This window comes from Benincasa hispida, chromosome 1 (genome assembly GCF_027475165.1).
Source record: "Benincasa hispida cultivar pf3 chromosome 1, pf3_genome.v1.1, whole genome shotgun sequence".
Taxonomy (NCBI): domain Eukaryota; kingdom Viridiplantae; phylum Streptophyta; class Magnoliopsida; order Cucurbitales; family Cucurbitaceae; genus Benincasa; species Benincasa hispida.
In genome coordinates this window covers 18,385,736-18,407,961 of record NC_143478.1, presented here as the reverse complement: position 1 = coordinate 18,407,961, position 22,226 = coordinate 18,385,736, and the positions used below count along the sequence as shown (strand labels likewise).

The 22,226-nt window shown below is 32.2% G+C and overlaps 1 pseudogene; it reads right to left on the bottom strand.

Moving 5' to 3' along the window:
* The window catches only part of LOC150038300 (secreted RxLR effector protein 161 pseudogene), a 98,840-nt pseudogene continuing 76,614 nt past the window's right edge, over positions 1-22,226 (bottom strand).

Sequence of the window (22,226 nt, the reverse complement as noted above, 5' to 3'; positions counted from 1 at the left end):
CTAGACTAGATGATGCATATCTCATAGACCCAAACTCTCCAGGTGACCCTCAAACACTTTAGTCATGAGAGCCTTCGTAAATGGATCAACAACATTGTGCTATGAAGCAATCTTTGTGATAATCACTTCCCCTCGATGCACAATCTCCCGGATAAGATGATATTTGTGCTTAATGTGCTTCCCTCTCTTGTGGCTTCTAAGCTCCCTGAAATTAGCCACAACACCACTATTATCACAATAAAGGGTGATAAGCTTTGACATATTAGGAACAACTTCCAGATATGTCAAAAATTTTCTAAGCCATACAGCCTCCTTGTGGGGGAAATTCTCCCCTATCCCCGCTCCCGTCCCCGCCATTTGAAGGTGGGGACGGGAGCGGGGATTCTCCGTCGGGGAAACGGGGTCCCCGCAGGGCCCCATTCCCTGTTTCCCCACAGAGATTCTCCATTTTTTTAATTAAAATTTAATTTAAAATTTGATTAACCCACAAAAAATCCATTAAATAAGTTTATCGAATTCCTCATTTTTTTTTAATTCAAGTGATTTTATTTGAAATTTTACTAGTGCACAACAAATAAACAAAAAATAATAGACTATTCTATGAAATAAACACAATTGACAATTTAAAAGCTAACAAATCCATTAAATAAGTTCACAACTTAAAATTCAATAAAGTTTGAATAAGGAAGTCAATTAAAGGCAAACGTCTTATACATTCAAATAAGTTTACAACTTAAAATTCAATAAAGCTCGTCTTTCTCTCTTCAACGATGACTTTACAATCAAATCTTTTTCCTTTCTTGGCATCATCCCATCCTTAGTTGTGAGTATTATTCATTCCTACATTTAAAATGTAATAAATAAATAATGTCACAAAAAAAAAAAAAAAAAAACTAGACCACGAAATAATGTTAATCCTTGAGCATACCTTAGTCACCACGCCATCTTCATCAGAATCGTCTGTATCTTCTAAAAAAATTGCTAAATGTTTAACCATTTCTTTTACCGTGCTACTACCTTACATTGTCAAATATTTATAACAAAAGAAAATATTTATTAATATATTAATGATAAAAAGATGTAAAACAAAATAAACAAACTAACCTGTCAAAACTTCAGTTGCAATCCAATTTTGAGCACACATCAAAGCCTCTATCGTCTTTGGATGAAGTTTGTTACGACGTAGGCTTACAATCCTAGCACAGGTACTAAAAGCATACTCTGATGCAACACTAGAAAACGGGATGGCTAATATGTCTCTTGCAATTTCTTGTAAAATTGGATATTTGACACCATTCAATTTCCACCAACTTAAAATGTCAAAATCGGATGTTCGAGGTAAGACAAGTTCATCCAAATATGTATCAAACAGTTGCTTCTGATTCATATTATTGGAGTTTGATATAAACAAGTCATAATCATTAAAATCATCAAATTCTATATTCTGTGAGGATCCATCTAAATTTCTAGCGTGATAATCATCACCTTCACCTTCATGCTTCAGCTGATATTCTATTTCCAAATCTGAACAAATTTTTTTAATCCTTTCCACTTCAAGAAAATAACTATCTCCATAAATTCTAGGGAAGTAAACTCAATTAACTTTAATTTGTAATGTGGATCTAAAACTGCAGCTATGACCATTACCCCATGAATTTTCTTCCAATACTTATCAAACTTTGACATCATATTTAAAGCCATGTCTCTTATCTCTTGAATGTCAGAATTAGTCCACTTAGAAATAATTTCAATTTACAAATTTTGGGAAAAAAAGATTAGCAGTAGGATATTTGGATCCAGAAAATATTTCAATCGCGTGATGAAATATTTTCAGTTTCTCACATAGGTAAATATTTGTACTTTGGTTCTCGTTGTTTTAATTGATAAAAACACTTGTACTTTGGTTCTCGTTGTTTTAATCGATAAAAAGTAGTCTTGTACTTTAATGCAGTGGCTAACATAAAATATGTGGAACCCAGAATGAAGGGGCAATCTCGTAGTTCTTAGTATAGTACAATAATCAAGACTCAACATCTGACCATTATAAATATTCAACTGTCGAGCAGTTTCCTCAAATTTCTCCTTCTTTTTTTTTTTTTTTTTTTTTTTGTGTGTGCACCCAAAAAGACTCACTACTATGTACTCTTTCGATCCCATCTCCTATCACTGCCAACCCATCTTTCACAATCAAGTTCAGAATATGAGCACAACATCGTATATGAAATAAACTCCCATCCAATATTAAGTTTCCACACAAACTATCAAACAAGCATATTAACCATGGAGCCATTTGTACTACAATTATCTATAGTTATAGATGATAATTTTCGATCAATATTTCAATCTAACAGACATTCCATTATTTCTTCATGAAGCATCTCAAAAGTGTGTCGAGAAAGGACATATATAAACCTGATTATTTTGTTTTTCAAAACCAAATTTTCATCAACAAAATGAGTAGTGACAACCATATAATCTTTTGTTTGATGGTTGGAAGTCCACATGTTCGTTGTAAGGGCAATTTTTCCTTTGATCTCATTCAACAATGTCATGATTTTCAATTTTTCAGTCTCATAAATATCAAAATCTCCTTCTTTATTGTGTTTCTTGACACCACTTAAATAATGGTTGGATGACATTACAAAATTCCCTAAAACCTTCATGCTCAACTATTGAGAGAGGATATTCACGTCTTATTATCATCCTAGCTAATGTTTTTTTTGTAGCTTCCTGATCGAAGTTATAATTGATCAAATTAATTTAATTAAATAAATATATATTAATTGATCAATTTAGTTAATTAATAATAATTAAATAATTAAATATCATATATTTAATTAAATGTACATTAGAATCATATTCTAATGCATATGTTCTCATAATCTATAGTTTTAATATGAATCATATTCACATTAACTTTAATCTATAGACTTTAATAACATGAATCTCATTCATATTATTAAAATTTGAATCTTATTCAAATACTTTAATCTCTTAGATAATATAGTTGAATTTTGAATCATATTCGAAATTAACTTTATAATATAATGTATCCATATACATTTTGTTAATCACATGCAATTTATTTTTTCCTTACAATATGAACAATTCAAATTATTCTAAAATTTTGACAACTCTATTTAACACTTAGTGAGTTAGTGATGGGACCTAATGGTCCTACACATTAGAAACTCCAATGATTCGAAATTAAAATAATTCAACTCTTTAGTTAATTTAATCAACATTCATTAATTATGGATTGCTCCACTAAAGATCCACAATTGCAATCTTCACATTATAGATATGTTTCTATGTCCATGGATATAACCGTCATCAGTAAGTTGGCCCATCACAGTTGCTCGTAATTGTAGTTGGGTCAAAATTACCATTTTATAGATGGATAAGGGTGGATATCTTATCTTGGTGACACTACAAGTATGGCCCGCTTTGTAAATGTTACAATTGTTGTAAAATGCTACAAATGATCTGATCTTGATCATTCATGTGGAGACATGTGAGTGGAAATATTCTATACAAAGGAGTTTATATAAGATCGGACCACGAAATGACTAGTTTCATTATATAACGCCGTTCATAATAGAGACTTACATTTCATTAGGATGACCATGAAGGAACCCTTATACAAGAGTACCTATGAGCGAAAGTGGATCTTTCCAAAAGCATTGTGATAGAATTATCACATTTACATTCACACATATAGATATGCATCATAATACTGACATGCTTAGAGATAAATAAACAGGAGAACAAGTAAACTTACCAGTTGAAGTCTCTCTTCACAACAAATCTTGCTTTTGTTGGGATAGCAAGCTATCGTTCAGCAACACCTAATCGTCTACCACGAATAGTCTCTACACAAACAGATGAAGAAAAAGGGACGACACCACCACTTGGAACCCTCAGTATTCTCGGAGTGAGAATCCAAAGAGTGGGCTCTGTTCGAATTTGGTAAAGGGGATGAGGATAAGAGATCGCATACAACGATCAAGCAAGTAGGAGAAAGACTCGTCTATCGTATAGACAAAATTCTTGATCGTTTAGGTGAAGTATACGATCGTGTATGAGCGATCATCTAAACGATCGTTTAGTAAAGCTCGGACGCTAAACGATTGCTTAGTAAAAGATAAACGATCGTTTAATAAGTAGCGTGTTCGGGTGTAAGCGATCGTTCAGTAAACAACACTATCGTGTAGGCTATGATTTACTAAGCGATGACCCTCTTGAATCGCAACACAACGTGAGCTATTTAAGCGTCTCAAAATGATTCTTCATCTTACTCATGAGTTAAGAAAACAGAAGAGATGTCGGCTAATTATCCCATAACTGTCCAATTAATAAATAATAAATATAATCACATTATATTCATAACTTAAGGTTTAATATCATATATTAACCATATTATTTTTCCTTCACTAGATATAAATCATATTTATATCCAATTTCCTCCAAATTAATATATCTCATACATAAAGTCAATTATATCATATATAATTAACTAGTTCAATTATATCATATATAATCGAACTCCCTCTTGTCAATTTGAACATTTCAAACTGACCAAAAAACTGATTCTCAACTTGTATCCAAGCTACCAAGGGGACCTTATGGACCTATGGCTCGAAGTTCCAATGGTACGTGAATAACTGACTAAACTCTTTAGCCACGATATCCACAATCTGTTAACTGCCAGGAATTCCACTAAAGACCGACAGTTGAACTCTTCTTACCACAGACATATTCTATGTCGATCGGATATAACCAGTCATCAGTACGATGACCCTTCACAGATGCTCGTAAGTATAGCTGGGCCAATTTACCGTTTTGCCCCTATAGTTACATATTACTCCTTAAGTACCATTAATCCCTCTAATGAACAATATAACATAGTCCTACTATGTGTGAACATCTCTCGGGCCATGAGAAGATGTGTGGCCCACATCGTTCAAGCCCCAGGATTAACCCTAAGGGAGCAATCTGTCTACTTACCCTTGCTTTGGTGAAGGAGTGAACTTCATCTTGTGTAGCTGAATTCCCAGCTTCCAAATTAGACGAATCTCCAAAGTGGTAGGTTTGAGTCGGCGCTCTGGCCACTCGCATCCAAGCAAATCATAAAACCGCCCTTAATGGCAGGAATTCCCAACTCACTCAGGATTGAGGTCATGTTACCTATGGTCATCCTAGTGGTGAAGTCTCTGTCATGAACGGGTTTATATGACGAGACGTTAACACTTCGTGGTCAGGTCTTATACAAACTCTTTGTATAGGACGCCCCTGTCTGCATGTCCCCTACACAAATGATCATGATCAGATCATTTGTGACAAGTCACAACACTTGTAACTATTCCACAAAGCGGGCCACATCCATAACGTTACCAGGATAAGGTTTCCCTTCTATATCCATATACTACAGACCATTTTGGTTATCACTTAAAACATGATCCACTTGTATGTCACCACATACATGCTTAAGTTACATAAAGACAACCAGGGATTTTAAGTTTATTGATTTGTGGTAAAGCAAATAAAATATCCGAATGTGAAAAGTTAAGAAGTGAAGTAAATATCATATATTATACATCAGAAGCGTTCGTACAAACTGTCTACAAACTACAGGACATGAGACTTTAGGGCATCAACCCCAACAGACCATAGGTAACATAACCTAAATCCTGAGTGAGTTGTGAACTTCTACCTATGAAGGCGATCCTTTGATTTGTATGGATGAGAATGGCCAGATCGCCGACTCAACAAGCCTACCATTTTGGAGATTTGTTTGATTAGGGAGCTGGGAACACAGCTACACAAGAAGGAATTCACTCATTTCCCAACGTCGGGGTAAGTAGATAAATTTCTTCCTTAAGGCTAATTTCGGGGCTTGAACAATGTGGGCCACACCCTCTCCTGGCCCGAGAGGGGTCTAATCATAGTTGGACTATGATTTATTGTTTATTAGAGGGATCAGTGGTACTTAAGGAGATAAATGTAACTGTAGGGGCAAAATGGTAATTTTTGTCCAACTGTAATTACGAGCAATTTGTGAAGGGCCATCGTACAGTTAACTGGTTATATCGAATGGACATAAAAATATATCTTTAGTGCAAAGAGTGCAGCTGTCGATCTTTAGTGAAGTGCCCGACAGTTAACGGATAGTGAATAATTTAATTAAAAACTTTAATTAATTTTTCACGTATCATTAAAGCTTCAAGCTACAGGTTCATGAGCTCCCCTCAGTAGCTCAACGGGAATAAATGAGAATTAGTTTTTGGATTAATTTGAATTGTTCAAATTAACTGAGAGAATTAATTATATATGATATAATACATTTTAATTTTAATTATATATTATATAATTACTATAATGTATTTGATACATTATAATATAAAGTATTTTTTTAGAGGAAATAAATATTTAAATATGCGTCAAATATTAATCATATAAATTTGATTTATATAATTAAATTTAATATAAATGAGGTTTATATTAAAAGTCGTTAGTAGGAGAGAATTAAACTATAGGTTACATTGTATTAGATACAATATTAAACTATAGGTTATATATTATATTTGATATAACATATGGTTTAATATATATTATATGATAAAGTAGATATCATATATATTTATATTACAACTTTTATTAAAATTAAATTTATTATTATTATTAATTTTATTTTTTTAAAAAAATAATTTTTTAGGGAAAGAGTTGTAACTTCCTCCTCATTTCTCTCTCTACTACCTAGGAAGAGGGGAAGCTCCAATTGAGAGATCATCTTCTTCCTCCATCATAAAAAAAAAAAAAAAAAAAACTTACAGAAGAGGTTTTTTTTTTTTTTTTTTTTTTTTTTTTGCGTGGTTTTCCAAGTTTTTGCTCCCCTCCTCTAAAACCATCTCCTCTCTAAAAAATTCCTCTACCAAAATAGTCAGAACCCACATCCTCCCAGATTCTCACCTAGAGAATACCAAGGTCTCCTTTACGGTGGTACCCAATTGGAGTTCGAAGGATTTTCCATTGAAGAATGGTCTTCAAATGTAAGGGTTTCGAACCTATTTTTATTTTTCTGTATTTTCAAGCATGTTGTATTTTTTTTTATTAAATGCATGATTTTGTTCTTCTACTGTAAAACTTTTATTCTGTAAATTATTTGGATTTGGGTAAAATCCCCACTTCTGCTCAAGGACCTCAAATAGAGTTCCTTCAAGGACCCCTTGTTTAAGACCCGAAACCAACATTTAAGGGAGCAATTCATCTACTTTCCCTAAGGATGGGAAAAAATGAACTTCATCTTGAGTAGTTATGTTTTCAGCTCCCTACTCAGAAAAATTCAAGCTTATTGAGTCAACGACTAGGGCCACTCTTACCCATATAAACCAAAGGACTGTCCTCATAGACAAAAGTCCATGACTTACAGAGGATTGAGATTGTGTTATGTATGGTCATCCTAAAAAATGTTAGTCTTTTCAAATAACAGTGTTATAAAGAGAGATTAATCATTTCTTGGTCCGATCTTATACAAACTCTTTGTATACGACATCTTCACTCACATGTCTCCCATGGATGATTTTGATCAAATCGTTTGTAAAACTTACAACTCTTGTAACACTTACAAAGTGGGTCGTATGTAGTGTCACCAGGATAAGGCACCTAACCTTATCCATATACTACAGATCTTTTAGGTTATTACTTGAACATGATCTATTTATATATCTACCACATACTGTTCAAGCTATGTTACATGTAACATCCCGAAATTTTGTTCGTAATGTAATTTCGGTATTTTGTAATATTCGGGATCATTTTTTAATTTTGAAATTTTAATTGGAATACTGAGATTCAATTATTGAGAAAGGGATGTTTCAATTTAATTGTTTAATCAGAGGGAAATTGTGGGAATAGAAGGGGGTTATGTCACACAAATTTAATTGGAAATTAATGTCAAGAATTAATTTCATTTTGGAAGGGGGTTATGTCACACAAATTTAATTTGAAATTAATGTCAAGAATTAATTTCATTTTTTAAGGGGGTTATGTCACACAAGTTTAATTTGAAATTAATGTCAAGAATTAATTTCATTTTGGAAGGGGGTTATGTCACACAAATTTAATTTGAAATTAATGTCAAGAATTAATTTCATTGTGGAAGAGGGTTAGTTGAATTCTTTGCGGATTGAAAATTTTAAGGGAGAAAGGGATTAAAAGTTGGAAGCAGGGTCTGATTGAATGAAGATTTTGGAGATTAGAATTTTTAGGGTGGTTGTTGCTTAGACTTTGTTGGGGAATTGAATTCAAAGATTGATTGTTGAAGATTGCCGCTTGGATCGATATCTGAATCTAGTATTGAAGTAAGTAATCTTACTACTAGAATTGCCCATATGCCAGGCAATGTAGTTATGATTTACTGAGGATTTCATGATGGTTTGAGTTTATGTATGCCTTGCTGATATGAGGATCTAAAAGACTAGATGCGCATAGAGATATTCGAATGCTAGCATGATTTGAGTATATTATTATTCTATGAGTTTCTGTTTGATATGAGGATGATGAGATGTATATGTATGTTATGGGACTAGGATGACGAGATGTATATGTATGTTATAGAACCATGATGATGAGATGTATATGTATGTTATAGAATCATGTTATGATACTTATGATGTTGAGATCGTGATAGTGTCCTTACTGATTAGTTAGATGCTTACTAGTGGTGGTGGTTTCCTTCGAGATCCACCAAAGGTTGTGTTTCCCAGGATTCACTAGAGGTGGTGTTATCCTTCGGGATTCACCAGAGGTTATGTTTCCTTCAGGATTCACCAGAGGTTGTGTTTCCTTCAGGATTCACTAGAGATGGTGGTTTCCTTCGGGATACACCAAAGGTTGTGTTTCCTTCGGGATTCACTAGAGGTGGTGCTTTCCTTCGGGATTCACCAGAGGTTCTGGGTCCTACGGGACTTACTAGAGGTAGTGGGCATACTTAACTATATTAGGATAAAAATCAATTTTTCATGTATGTATGTGTCCCATGAGGACTAGAGAAGTTTATATATTCCACCAGAGGTAGGCATCTAGAGGACATAGATGTCTAGCCTGACCCTAGTAGTGGAGTTACTTACTAAGTATTTTATACTCACATTTTCTCATATTTATGTTTCAGGTAAAGGTAGGGATGCACCGGCGAATGACAAGAGGAATCCATGAACGAGCCATTGGGGACCAGTTTTAATGCTTCCGCTCATGTTTTAAGAGTTATTTTATGTTTTTTAACTTTCGGTCTTGACATTTGAAACTTATCGTTTGAGATTTATGTTCAGACTTATTTATTTTCATTTATGACTTATGGGTACCCTATCATTTGATTTTAATATTTGAATTTAATGAAAATCTTTTAAGTTACTTTATTTATTTAGCATTTATTTCACTATAAATAGGATATCGTTTTAACTTTCATGCATGCATGCGTTTAGTAACGGCTTAGCTTGAATCCTAGGAAGTCGGGTCGTTACAATTGGTATCAGAGCCCATGTTTTGGGTTCTGTAGACCGATTGTCCCTATGGCCCATGAACGGATTCCTCGTCATTACCAGGTATGTCTTATCAATTAAAAGTTTTATGGTAGTTGTGCATTAAAATATTTTTTTAGCTTAATTGCACTAGTTATATTCTAATGCTAGGTCAGTGACTCATTAAAAGTTATTATAAGCGGATTATTCAGGTACGATGCTACAAAAAGAGAAAAAAAATAAAATTTATGAGGTCACTTGGTGTCACACCCCACTCCAGATTACCCTCCTAACCTAGATGGAATGGTGACTGCAGCAGTTACCAATCCTTTTGCTGGCACTTACTGCCTATCTAACCTGTTAAATTTTACTCAAACCCTGAGTACATACGTATCATCAATATACCAACATATTAACTCAGAACTTAACATATTTACATTACAGGGTTTCGCAACATTATTCATACATGAATATTACAACTTAATGAGCCTCATCTAAAATACTAGTCACTAGACAGACACATGTGTACTAACTAATACAGGTCTTCAATTACACTTCCTTCAACCTATTTCTTTGTGTGGCAGAGCAGCAGTAGAAAAGTCTTTTGGGAACTGACCGCCACCTGAAAAGGAAAACATTTGGAAACGTGAGCTAGAAGCCCAGTGAGTGACTTAATAAAAACATAAATCTCATGCTTTAAACTGAAAGCTTGAAAACATAATACTTTGAAACTAAAATATACCAAGCAAACGTGTACATAAAAGCTTTAAAACCACCATTAAGCATCATTATTCCTTAGTTGAGAACGAGCATACATCGCTCTAGCTCTCAACGTCTGTTACCAGCCAAGAGACCCATACTTCGGTCTCTCATTAATAACTACCTACGTGCACGTGGAGTTTTCTATGTACCGTCAACACCTTAGGTACATTTATTCAGATACCTTCCTTTCCTTTAGTATCCGGCTCACTTAAGCTATCAAGTTCTCGAAAAGCACTAAAAGAATAGTTTCGAATATAGCATAGAAAACTCTTTAGGATACCCTCCCTACCTTCAGTATCCCTTTTCATTATGTTTAGGAATACCAATGCATGTACTTTGACAACCTTAGGTATTTAAAACATAGTACATCAAGCTTCATTCAACCTTAGCTTTAACCTTAACGCATGCTTCATACTTTGTGAAATAAGTTGGCTTAAAACATATTGAACTAGCTTGTAAAAACCACTAGCATGCGTTAGACATGGAAAACATACTTGGAAAACCCATACATTAGTAAACATCATGAAAATGGAGTTATTAAAACATTCTGAAAGTATTTGGACAAAATAACATATTTAAATCATGTCAATTTCCATGGAAAACATGCTTTACTTAGCATGTGAAATAGCTTTTAAACATATGTTGTTGGGCACTTCATGTAACACTTAGCATGAGAAATAACTTCAAAGAAATCATGGTTTCTAAATCATTAAAATATTAAATCATCACATAGTCACTCACAGCTCGTCGGGGCTCTTAACGGGTTATACACCTCTTCTAGCTCTTCTTGGCCTGAAATGACATAATTCCCAGTTAAACTACTTAGATTTCTTAGCAAAATACCTCAAATAGTTCATTTACTAATGGAACTTTCATCATCAAAGACAGCTTTACTAACGAGATACTCATCATGAGCGAGATCCTCATCATGAGCGAGATCAAGCTTTTCCTTAACAAAACTTCCATCCTAGCGATACTCACCTTACCAGCGAGATTCAGCCCAATTTCTAGTGAGATTTCCTTCTAGAGCGAGATCCTCAGCATAAAATTAGCGAGATTTCCTTCATTAGCGAGATCTTTATTCTCCATATCTCGCTATAACTCTCCACGGTGAGCTGTTTGCTTGTTCTTCCCAAGCAAATGTCTGCTTATGCACAGATTCTCTGTTACAACTTCAAAAATTCATAACTCAAAATCCAGATCTCTTTTGAAGAAACTTCCTTATATAAATATGTTTAGAATTGAGTAACTTGCTAAAAATTCCTTATAGTTTGGCTTGGAGCTTCCAATCATCACCTCAGGCCCTGATTAATCCGAGATTCTACCTCCTCTGCAAATTCCTCACTTTTGTTCTTCTTCTCCTGCAATCTTTCTCCGGTAAGCCAACCTCGAAAATAGATTCTCCCAGCTTTCAAATGGCACTGATTTCACTAAATTTGCTCATGTAGATTACCCAAATCAAGCTTTCGAAGTTCCTCTTTCTTTTAATCTTCCTGCCACCTCCTGAATTCAAGGATCAACCGCCACGTCACCCCATATTTAGTGCCTCCAGCCCAAGCCAATAAATGAGTTTCCTTATTTAATATGTTTTTTTTCCTTTTCCTTTCTCAACAACTCCTATAAACAACATGGACTTTCACTTATTAGATATTCAATATACCATTCCTTTGGCTAAACATGCTTGTTCAGGAAACCTAGAATTCGGGGTTTACACTTAGCTACACAATAGCTTATTTCTTTTTGCTTCCATCCTCTATCCCTCATAAAACATGGCTTCATTTAACTCATTAGAAGACATCACATTACTTACTCTTACTTAAAGTAATTAGGGTTCGGGTTTTACATTGACACTAGTTTATCTCATGGAAATTCTGTTAAAACAAACAAATATATACCTCAGTTCAAAGATCTTAAAGGTTGATGAAACTATGTAGATTTATGACAATTTAGGAATAAAGGTATTTAAATGTTTCAGCCAAGGAATAGAATTGTCTAGATAAGAATTCATTAAGGATAGTGTTATGTTTTTTTGTTGAGTAGTGCAATTGGTGTTAGTATAAATAAATTCCTTTACAGGCCACGTACTCACATATAAGGTTAAAAGTTGTTTTATGGATAAGAAGGAGAAAAAGAAGAGACTATGGATTTATTAAAAGTTCCAAGATATTAAAACCAAACATTTTGAGAGGAATTTTGGAAAGGATTAATAAGTCATAATCACTTTGGTAATACTACGACTTGATGGACTAGGTAAAGTATGTGTAGTGATATGAAGGACTTCTTTGGAATATCTAGCTAAGTTGATGTCATTAAAGGAAGCCAAAATAGTTGGACATGAGTTTAGACTTAAAAAGGATAAAGCAAAGTGTTATTTGTTTGGGTTGAAGGATTATTTTAGAGTACTTAGATTAATTAAATCCATAGTCTTATTGTGATGAGGATTATTTCATATGGATTATATATCCTCGCTTCAGCTTGGCAGCCCCACACGTGAAAGATGTCTTAAACTAGGTTTTCTAGATGTTCATAGTTCACAAAGTGTCTTAGAATTGTTGGGATGTATGCCCTAAAACCTCGTAGTCATATGTTATTTGAAATAATGATTGATTATTTTACATATACAATAATCCCTTAAAGAAAGATCCAAGGTTATTTTATGTAACTTAAACATACATGTGGTTGACTGAGGCAGATCATGTTTATGTAATAACCTAAATAGTCTGTAGTATATGGATAAGATTAGGTCCCTTATCCTTGTGATATTGCATATACGACCCACTTTGTATTTATTATAATAGTTGTAAAGTGTTACAAACAATTTGATCCTAATCGTCTATATGAAGACATGTGAGTAGGCATATCCTATAGAAAGAGTTTGTATAAGATCGGACTACGAAATAATTAGTCTCTCTTAATAACACGGTTGAATAAAGAGATTAAAATTTCATAGGATGACCATAAGTGACTCAACCTTAATCTTGAGTGAGTTGCAAACTCCTGTCTATGAGGGCGATCTTTGATCTGTATGGGTGAGAGTCCCTAACTCAATAAGTCTACTATTTTGAGGATTTTTTCGAGTAGGGAGCTGGGAGCATAGCTATATAAGATGGAATTCACTCATTCCCATCTTTGAAGGTAAGTAGATAAATTACTTCCTTAAGGGTTGATTCCAGGTTTTGAACAATGAGGCCTCACCCTCTCATTGGCCTGAGAGGGATTAGTTTATAGTTGGACTATAAACTATTTGCTCATTAGAGTGATTGGTAGTACTTAAGGAGTTAAATTTAACTATCGGGGTAAAATAGTCATTTGACCCAGCTATAATTATGAGATTCGTGAAGGGTCGACTTACTGTTGATTGATTATGTACATGGACACAAAAATATATCTACAATACAAAGAGTACAGCTGAGGGTCTTTAGTGGAATAATTTGCAGTTAATGAATGTTGATTAATTTGATTAAATAGTTTAATTAATTAATCTCGTATCATTAAAGCTTCTAATCTATAAGTATATTAGGTCTCCTTGCTAGCTCACTAAGGTTAAAAATAAGAATAAATTAATTTTGGATTAATTTGAATGGTTCAAATTAAATAAGGAAATTAATTATATAAGATACAATTAATATAATGTTTATAGATATATTATAATATATAGTTAATTATAAATATGATTTATAATTAATACTACATATGAAAAAGATAAATATTTGAATAAGATCTAGATATTATTTATATGAATGAGAATCATATAAAACTATAGGTTAAAATTAATGTAAATAAGATTCATATTAATTCTATAATTTATATGAGAGAATAATGTATTTGAATAAGATTCAAATATTAAATAATATGAATGAAATTCATATTATAACTATATGTTAAGTTTAATATGAATGAGATTCATATTAAACCTATAGGTTAAGTTTAATGTGAATGAGATTCGTATTAAAACTATAATATATGAGAAGAAATACATTTGAATATGATTCAAATGTGACATTAATTAAATATATGATATTTAATTAGTTGATATTAATTAGCTGGATTAATTAATATATATTTAATTTAATTTAATAAGAACTTAACATTAAATTTAGATATTAATGTCAACTCCCTAGTAGTTAGCAAGGGAGTTAATATCAAGTTGAAGGGAGTATCTCTCCCTCACATGAGTCATTCACAGAACAATTATGTAATGTTGAAAAAAGAGGAATATAGTTCTTTTAAAAATATGCTTTTCACTCAACATCCTCTCTAGAGAATAGAAAATCTCTCCCTCTCTCAAATTGACTTCTCTTACCAAAATCAGGGGACCCACATATCTTGGATTTTTATTCTGGAGAATAGCAAAGAAAACCCGGTGGTGGTATACTTTGTACGTTGAGTTCAAGGGAAAAGTCAATATAAAGGAGTTCATGGTTGTTCATGAGTTGTAGAGAAGAATTATTTGAAGACGATCTTCAAAGGTTAGTTTTTCTAATCTCTCTATCCTCTGTACAACATGCTTATGAGTTTTATGTTTATCCTGTACATTGTATGCTTATCTATTTTTTTCTTGATTTTCAAACGAATTTCGAAAACACACACGTTCACGCACTTCCGCTGGAGAATTCGATTTCTTCAATTGGTATCAGAGCCAAATCATGCTTATGATTTTTTTTTTGGGTTGAAAAACAGAGAAGAGGTGGGTAGCTTATTTGATGTATGGGTTTGCAAAATAGATTATTTTAAATTTTGGCATTTAGATTACCTTTCTTTTGTATTAATGAGATTGATTTAAGGGCCCATTGTTTTGGACATTTTATTTATGTAATCGAGTTTGTAAGTCCGTATCGATCGAGGAGCAAGAGTTGTTGAGAAGATCGATGGAAAAGGATGTAGAAATAGGCCTAGAATGAAGCAGAGAAATGCATTATGTGATGGAGTATAAAAGTAGAGCGTTGCAACACTAAGCTTTACGCTGCGGTATAGAAGCCAACACCTTGGAACTTCTATCGAGCATTGTGACAATGGAGGTAACGTAGTGTTACGCTACATCATAAGCACCGTCGCAGCGCTCTGAGACTAATGCGCATGCGGTTGTTGCTTCTAGTTCATGGGTTCGAATCATGGCAGGAGCAGTTGTAATTCTTTATTTTCTTTTGATGTAATTTATTATTTTAATTAATTAAATTGATATAATATGATTATATTAATTTAATTAATTCTTAGGGGTGCCAAAATTTGGTTTATTTTTGCTGTTTAATTTAATTTTGCATGTGACATATGATTGCATGAATGTAATGATTATATGTTGCATAATGTATACCATATAGTTTAAAATCTCACCTTAGGATAAACATATCCATGCATCATTTTAATATAAGTGTTGTATTATATGATTACATGATATAATAAGCATGTGCATGCATCATATTTAATATAAATATTATATTATGTGGTTGCATGTTCTAATAAGCATGTCATACATTTTTAAAAAAAATATAAGTGTTATATTATATGCTAGCATGCTTATTATTATTTTCATTAATATTAATATAAGAGTTATATCAATTAATGAAAAGGTTTGATCATGCATCATATTTAAATATAATTGTTATATTTAAAGTTTAGGTTAATTTCTAAAGTATTTACATGCATGATTATACTATATAATTTGCATGTTTATAATATAAGTGTTATATTATATGTTTAATGGTTGATTAAAAGCATGTCTTATTATATAGTTTTTCCATTAACATTAATATAAGAGTTATATTATGCATGTTAATGAATGAGATATGTATGGAATATGATTTTATTAATTGGCTTATAATTTTTATATTCAATTAATAATACCGTGATATGCATATGATTCAATTGCATGCTAGCCTAATGCGATTAGGATAAGGTTAATTAATTTGTTTTAAATGGTTAAAATTGTTTTAATTAATCTTAAAATTTTATTTCTAATAAGATTAGATTTAAAATAAATCTTTTATTTCTCTTTTAATAGGATTAAAATGAGAAAAATAAAGATTAAATTTATAAAACATTTTCTTATAAGGGACCTTTGTTTAAGACACGTTATATCTAGGATTGGGGTATTTAAGCTGACAGAAACGGAACACCCCTACTTGGGAACCAACCTAAAAGGTGAATTAGTCAAATATTTTATAAGCATGCAATAGATGATTAAAATTTATTAAAGTGTTAAATAAATGATAATCATACATCGTTAAACTATCCAATATAAGAGTTATAAGGAAAATTTAACATAACTTAGATAAATTTTGTAGCATAATTTACCTAAGTAATGAAACTTTAATTTAAAATATTTAGTGGGAGAAAAAGATATATATGATATGTCATTTTTTTCCTCTCATGCTCTCCGTGAAAGTTCATGTCGTGAGACTCATGTTCGACCTCGAGGCATCCTGGGAGCATCCCCCTTCGGATGGTGTTTGTGAAAGTCATTATCAAGGTGAATGGAGAAAATATTTATAGTAAGTGGGAAAAAGATGTGTGTAAACATGTCCTAATGTCTCCTTCATTGGTTTGCAACGTGATATCTTTTTGCACAGCCTTGAGGTGCCCTGGAAGCATCCCCCTTCGAATGGTTTGTGCATTAGGTCAATATCAGGGCGAACTCTAGAAATGGATAGGTTCACTTTAATTTTTGCCCCTATCGATTTTTCCCTTCAGTTGACTCATTAGGGCAGAACTCTAAGATCTAAGATGGAGGGTCACACTTAAGAGAAGTTGTGAAGCAAGTTAATGATTTCTTGACCAAATAAATGATAACTAATTATTATAGGAATAAGAGTTATTTCGATGTAACAATTGGTTGAGAATGTCTCCTTCTAATGAAGGAATAACTGACCAACCTTTAGTGGCACTTGTTTTGATTCACTAGAATATCATAGCAATATAAATTTTGAATTAATATGAGTGAGATTCATATTAAATCTATTAGGTTCATTTTTAATTTCTATGCTAAATTAGAATGAGTTAAATATTGCATATAGTCAAATAACATGTTTTATATAATTCAAGGTTATGTCTTTTTCTCTCCAGAGTTTTAATTTTTAATTAGCGACATAAATCGAAAGGATTGATAAATAAGTTACTTAGAAAAATGTCTTCAACACTTAATGATAGTGTATTTCTTAAATTAGTCTTTAATTTGGGAAATGTTCTCAAAAGGAAGTTGTCAATTCATGAAATGTCCATGGATTATAAATGAAGTGATAGCTTACTTTTATCATTTAGATAATATATGATATGTCTGGATTATAAGGAAAAGTCATTACAAAACATCTTGTATATTGAAGTCATAGAAAGCTAAGTAACCTCCAATATTAAGTATTATTTGAGTCCAAGAAAAATTTATGTGACTAGAGCAAATAAGGAAAATTTTTCCAAATTAGTTTAGGATGTCACACAATGAGGAATTTTAGAAATACATTAAAAAGAAGAAAAATAAGAAAAATAAGAACAAAGTAAATTTAATTCACTAAGTTCTTGGTGGCAATAAAGATTCACACATTGATAGTTGAATAAAGATTTACTATCAAAATTTGTCTTCATTATACTTTAATTGTGTTTATTGGCAAATTCTTAAATTAGTAGAACAGTTCTGCTAGCTGGCAACGGAAAGCTCATATAAGTTAAAGTAGTGGGAGACATTAAAATGTCGTTTATTTATGTTGAATATGGTGCTTTTATCACCATAAGATAAATTCAATTTCTCCAAACTTTATTACTAAATAATTTACAGAGTATGAATTGTTTTAATGATAAGGCATGTTTTAAAAACTTGTTTGAAAACATATTCAACTTTAGATAAGCACATTTTTCTATCTGTTAAAAGTTAACACGTCTAAATACTAAGCTGACGGAGAGTAAGGATTAATGAATCCAGAAAGAAAGACAAATTCTTTTTTCCTTAAAAGATATTTGTATTTGGCTGTTAAATGATAGTTACAGGTAATTCTCTAAGAGTTAGAATTAAATTACTACTGCCTGTCAAAATTCTTGCCTTTTATACAAGAATGTCATTAAACCTTATTAGATAAGGCTACCTGGTCAAAGAATTCGTTGGGCTTATGCATTTTGACCTAGGTGGTCTGGTAACTGAAAGACTAAGTCCAACGTCATAAATATGTCATTAATGAGTATTTATTAGGGGCGATCATGGTAGACCGATAAACCGACACGATCGACTACCGGCCGAAATAGGGTCGGCCGATCGAAAATTCAAACAAATCGGGCGGGGTCGGTTTGGAAGGTTACTACCGATTTTAGGTTTCAGTCGGGTACCCAATGGGTCGGGTCTCGACACGACCCGACCGACATTTAAAAAAAACAAAATTAAATTTATTATTTAATATATTAGATAATGTATATTGTAGGCCGCCTAGGGTTTCTTTTTTGTCCGCTTCACAGTTTGCACGCTACAACCGCAGGTCCAAAGCTTCTTCTTTTTCTTCCTTCTTCCGTTCCTCTTCGGCTCATCCTTGCTCATCGTCTTCTTTCGATGTCCAACTTTAGGCAACCGTGCTTCATTTCAGTCCCAGGTCCATTTTTCGTTTTCGATTTTAGACAACCGTCCGATTTGGCTCTTCCTTGCTCGTCATTTTCAATTCAGTTCAGTTCTAGAGACCTTCGTAGCCATTTTCGATTTTTAGCCCGAGGTTCGTTTTCGATTTGCAACTGCAGGTCCATTTCCGTTATCGATTTGCAATACATTTTGTAATGTATTCTAATTTTATAGAGATTGAACCAAGAATTGGAAGATTTACCTAATAAATATGAAAATGATGATAATATATATATATATATATATATTTGGCATATACTAAGAATTGTATTTGACAATTGACTTTATGTTTTATTGTAATTGGCTTGTATTTGACAATTGACTTTATGTTGTAATTTCTAGTTTGATTGTATTGTATGTGAGTGTGACTATGTGTCATGTGACATTTCTATTTGTGACGTACACTCTCGACTCTCATATTAGTTTTGTTTTCAATTATATATGTAATGTGTATTAAAGGTTCTATAAGCAATTAAGCGAAACGAGCAGTAACACAATCCCAAACAATGTACATGTTAATTGTTAAATATTAAGGGTTGTCAAATCAAATCATATCAACAATATCTTATTTTTAATACCTCTAGGCTAACTCTATTCCATAAGTATTAAAAAAATAAAATGTGAAATAGTATCTTGAATTTTGACTCACAATCACAAATTAAAAGAGAAAACTAAACATGATTGATAAGGAAGTTAATAAATAGTTGTTTTTTTATTATTAAAAATTGCTATTTATAACGACTTTTACCTAATAGCCAAAAAAAATTATAACGATTTATAATTTATAATTGCAATTTTTCTTAGAATTTTAATAAATAAATAAAATTTATTTTAAAGGAAGAAAAAAGACAAAAACAAAAACAAAAAAACAGAAAATATATACCTCTAACCCGAAAAAACCAACCGACCAACCGACCGGTTGGCCGGTCGTGTATTAGCTCATTTGTCGGACGGGACCGATTTGGATATATTCCAAACCGATCCTGGTCGATTTGGGGTCGGTCTGGTCGAAAAATTGACTCCGACCGACTGATGATCACCCTTAGTATTTATGAGTAGAAGTATCTTAGCTAATGCAACTTAAGTCTTATTTTATTTGAAATGTTCAAAAGAAATTAGATTAAAGTTAAAATCATTTAGACAAGTCTATTGTGACATTATGATTAAATCATAATGATTAGTACAGAAAATTTATTGTACTATGCCTAATCGATGGAGATGAAATAAGATCTCAACTTCAAGCATTAGGTACATTTTTTATGAAATTGTGCTACAACAGAAGAATGTGGTCTCGTAAACTTAGTACATTTTAAGTACTTTGTTTAACATAACTCTGATCTTTTTTAAACTACATTGATGTCTGACTCCACAACGGATATGCAATGGAGATTGCAATTCTTAACATTGTTTCCTCCAAAATGTTTTAAAAGAAAAATTGGATTATGAAAGTGTTGTAAAACTTATTTTCAACATTCCAATATTTGGGTAACTTGAGACACTTGTGTCAAAACGAACCCTTATTGAAACAAATGATTGAAAGTACACCTAAATGTAGGTAGTTCTTGAGGAGTTTATAAAATGGCCTTTTGGACCGTCCAAAATGAAATAATGTATTTGTGTGACAAATACTGGATTTATTTGGAAAGTCAAAATGAAAGGTTGCGGACCTATAAATGGTTGAGTTGTGTTGATGAGCTAGTTCCAAGTTGAAGAAACCGTGAGATCCACTGCGGAAGTGAGGATCGTTCCCAATTCCCAATTTTCACAGATACAAAAATTATAGAGAAATAATTATGCAATTCAAACTAATTTTTTACAACATACAAATTGGAAAGAATTAGGGTTAGAAATTACATACCTTTGAAGCCAAAACCTTTTTCCTAAAATTCAGCCCAAAAGGTCACAAACACTTCAAACCACTAATCTTCCAAAAATTACAACAAACCAAAAGGACACCATTAAGAGGTAATCCTCTGTATTCTCTATAGGGGATGAGAATCATAGGAGGTGTGGGCTCTATGTTCTTTTGGGAAAAGGGATAGAGATTTGAGAGAGGAATTTCTCAAGGATGAATTTTTTGTAAAACTTTTAGAACCCTTTTGTTCTCACTTGGGAAGAAGAAGAAGACGAATGATACGTTAAAACCAACTCCCCTTCTCCACATTTTTTGTTTAATTTTAAAACTTAAAATTAAATTAAAGTTAATTTAATTTAAATATATAATAACTAACTTATTCTATGTATATATAACTATATGTTATATCATGTATTACACATAACCTATAGTTTTTAATTCTCTCATTAATACATGGTATTTAATATAAACCACATTTATACTAAACATAATTATATGAATCTCATCCATATAACTAATATTTGAATCATATTCAAATATTTAATTCCTCTCCTAATAAACTTTATTTTATAATGTATCAAATACATTATATTAATTATATCACATATGATTAATTTAAAATAATTATATCATATATAATTAATTTTCTGCATTAATTTGAACAATTCAAATTAATCCAAAATTAATTTTCAATAATCCCAGGTGAGCTACAGAGGGGATTTTATGGACCTATAGATTGAAACTTCAATGGTACTTGAATAATTAATTAACTTCTTTAATTAAATTATTCAACATCCATTAACTATTGGTTACTCCACTAAAGACTGACAGATGCACTCTTTGCACTATAGATATATTTCTATGTTTGGATATAACCAGTCAATAGTGCGATGACCCTTCACAAATTTCTTGTAAGTATAGTTGGGTCAAAATTATCGTTTTGCCTCTATGGTTATATCTAACTTTTTAAATACTACTATCCCTCTAATGAACAATAAGTCATAGTTCAACTATGACCAAACCCCTCTTGGACCAAGAGAGGGTGTGGCACCATATTGTTCAAGTTCTGGAATCAGCCTTTAAGGGAGCAATTTATCTACTTACCCTGACATTAGGGAAGAAGTGAATTTCGTCTTGTAGTTGTGTTACCATCTCCCCAATAAGACGAATCCCCAAAATGGTAGGCTTATTGAGTCGATGATATGAACACTATTACCCATACAAATCTGTAATGACCCGACCTTTCGTGTACACTGACATGGGTCGTTACTCATAATTACACATTTTAAACCCAAAACATTTGATCATTGAAGTAAAATTCATTAAAACAATAAAGATAGTTTTTCAAAATAAACTAGAAAGTCAATAAATAACAAATAAGTAAATCCTTTGTCTGAGGCCCTTAAAATATTTACAAAGGAAACATTCAAACATTAAAATATTTTGTCTGACATTAAATTCTAGTTTCAAAACAATCAAATGAAAAAAACATAAACCGAGCAGAAGCGAT